Source organism: Octopus bimaculoides, chromosome 9 (assembly GCF_001194135.2).
Source record: "Octopus bimaculoides isolate UCB-OBI-ISO-001 chromosome 9, ASM119413v2, whole genome shotgun sequence".
In the NCBI taxonomy this organism is placed as follows: domain Eukaryota; kingdom Metazoa; phylum Mollusca; class Cephalopoda; order Octopoda; family Octopodidae; genus Octopus; species Octopus bimaculoides.
Window position 1 is genome coordinate 45584490 of NC_068989.1, and position 3208 is coordinate 45587697.

At 35.2% G+C, this 3208-nt stretch overlaps 1 long non-coding RNA gene across 1 annotated transcript in view; it reads right to left on the minus strand.

Moving 5' to 3' along the window:
* LOC106880070 (uncharacterized) overlaps positions 1–2877 on the minus strand; it is a 10706-nt gene extending 7829 nt beyond the window's left edge. Inside the window, exon 1 of the long non-coding RNA XR_001410701.2 lies at positions 2758–2877. This is a non-coding gene — a long non-coding RNA (uncharacterized LOC106880070). The remainder of the gene's footprint in view (positions 1–2757) is intronic.
* Between the last annotated feature and the right edge of the window lie 331 nt (positions 2878–3208).

Genomic DNA, 3208 nt, shown 5'->3' on the forward strand with positions numbered 1-3208 from the left:
GTGCAGATATGAATAGCATATGGGAACCGGTATTGAGGAAGGATAGAAAAATAATAGATTTATAAGCCTTAAAATTCACCCCATAATTGCCCACGGGCATATGGCGTAGTGGTTAAGAGCGCGGGCTACTAGCCCCAAGGTTCCGAGTTCGATTCACGGCAGCGACCTGATTAATAATAATAATATAATAATAATAATAATAATAGTAACATCGATAGGAATGAGAACCCAGGTTCGAAATTTCCCCAAGACACCTGACGAAGGCTGGAGGGTATATCAGCCGAAACGTTGTGTTAACAACAAACAAGATGAGGACGAATATCCGTCAAATGTAAATAATATATATATACTTGTATATGTTTGTGTGTCTGTGTTAGTTCTCTCACCATCGCTTGATGTTGGTGTGTTTATGTCACCATAACTTAGAAGTTCGGCAACAGAACCGATAGAATAAGTACTAGGCTTACAAAGAATAAGTCCTACGGTTGAACGGTCGATTTGTTCGACTAAAGGTGGCGTACCAGCATGACTGCAGTCAAATGACTGAAACAAGTAATATATATAAATGCATGTGTGTATGTAATATAATATAATATAATATGATATAATATTATATAATATATATATGGGCACACGCAAACGCACAAATATACACTTGCACGCGCATGAGTGTAGTTCGGCTCAGTATACCGAATCACGGCGCATATATTGATTTAGCTAGGATAGATTATCTAAAATCTAAGCAAGACGTGTTTGCTGTACCATTCTCGATCCAGCTTAATATATCATTCACGATATAGATATAAGCGAGCTGTAGGATATTAATATGAATGTATTGTACTTTCTATATCATAAAATCCTACAGAAAATTAGATTAGTGACAGAGAGTGTTGTCGAAATAAATGTGTATCAGATCTGTGATAGATTGGAATTATTATATGCATTACTGATTGCTCTTTGCTTATTATTACTAAAGTGATAAAGGAGACTATAAGTATTAAAAATATGATTACTGAGATTAATGTTGGCAGATTTCTGAAATGTTGGATTTTGCATTTATAATATAATATAAAACAATACGCGTTTCTTATATCATTAATGATGTGATCTGTAATGTTATCAGGTAATGAATATAATACGTCAAGAATTACAGCCAATTAATTCCACCGAAGTGTTGACAGCTAAAATTTCTCATTCAGTAAATCTGCTACGTTGTGTATATGTATTGTTATTTTATTTATGTATTTTTGAGAACCATTAAACAAACATCGGAAATATTTTAATTACGATCTAATGTTAGTAAATGATCTCCATTTAAACCAATTTCCCAACTGTTTTCCAACCCTTAGAAAATGTTTGGTTGATTTTCTTACGGCCAACAAAATTAACATCTAGTTTGAAACTTAAAAAGAGAAAGATAATAAGGAATTGTCCAAAGAAAAATTTCTGTTGTTTTTATCTAAATTGAACCACATACATTGTTGTGGGTGAATAAATTAAAGTAAATCAATTATATTTTGAGCTTGGGCTGAAAATGAAAATGTTAGCCGAGCAAATAGACAACAGAAAGCCTCTTAACAGCGAAATCACGATTGTGAACATAAAATTCAATGATGCCTATGTTCCTGTTCTTTTATCAAGATTTTATCAAATCATGAGACATTCTGGCTGCCTGGATCTGCAGTTTTGCCAATAGATTCAGGGTTTTCTTAGAGTTTGTCTTGATTAAAAAACAGAGAATTAAATTTACATTCACTCAAGCAAGATACTACAAATGATATCAGAACGCATTTGTCACAATTTCTTAAGGGTAAAATCTGAATAACTAGAATATTAATGTTCATAGTGTTCCTGATAATGTTAATTTTAACTTTTGCTTCATTTTATCCTGAAAATCGATTTTAATAAATTATGTGCTTCTGCTTTTGTTGTACACGCTGCGATGCCATCTTGCACTTTCAAGGGGAGTGGACAATCCAAACTGGGAACTTCTACCTTAGATAGCTATTGATTTCAAATTTTAGCACAACGCCAGCATGTTATGTGTGGCGGGGTAAGTCGTCTACATCGGCCTCAGTGCTTAACTGATACTTATTTTATCAACTTCCGAAAGGATGAAAGACAAAGTCGACCTCGGTGGAATTTGGACTCAGAAAGTAAAGGTGAACGAAATACCGCTCAGCATTTTGCACGGCGTGCTAACGACTCTGACAGCTCACCGACTTAGCTATGTTATTAACAGCGTAACAATATCTCATGATCCAATAATTATATAGGCACCACGCTAAACTTTTTCAGTAAATAATGGAAGAGACGAAGATATACTGGAATGGTACTCCTTTGCTGCCTATAGCAGTCCCATCTAGAGGTATTTTATTCATCAAGAACGACACCGAAGTTGCATAGATGTGTAACAGCCTACCGATACAGGGTAAAGGTGATTGACATGTGATAGAATTTAATGTGCTTGCTGACGTGTAGAACCATTTCGTCTGATCTGGTAAATTTTATTGAGATGATATGTTATACTGACGTCTAGTGGAGCTTATTAGTATATGATATATCTAAGTTGCGCGCCAGATGTCTAGCAATGTGATTTAATTTTGTATTATATATCCATCTTTATTTCACCATCCAAGAGCTCAACATTTGGAACAACGAGACAACCTGTGCATAATTACTGTATCAGTAAGAAATAGTAGCAAATCTTCCTCAATTTATTCTCTACCGTTCTAAATTAGAAGACATGATACTTACGGTTGGAATAACTCGTTTTAGATTAGAAGACTTTGTAGTTACGGTTGGAATAACTCTGTTCACTCAGAGTTCACCTGGGGCTTTGAAAAAAAAGTATCATCATCGTCGTCGTCGTAGTCGTCGTCGTCGTCGTCATCATCATCAGCAGCAGCAGCAGCAGCAGCAGCAGCAGCATCAACAACAACAACAACGACGACGACGACGACGACGACGACAGCAACAACGACAACAATCAATGCGTAGATTGACATGTCAGAAAGAATAACTTCATCTCGGTCAAACCAGTTTGAAAGAAGACATAATGAATTAATGAATAAGATAGTTATGGATTGACGAGAGACAAATAAATTTACTGAAACTGCTGACTAAATTTATTATAAGCGTCTTCCAAAGAAGACGCTTAAATTCATTACATTCTTTCAATCTAAGTGAAACTCTGACCAACTTGTTT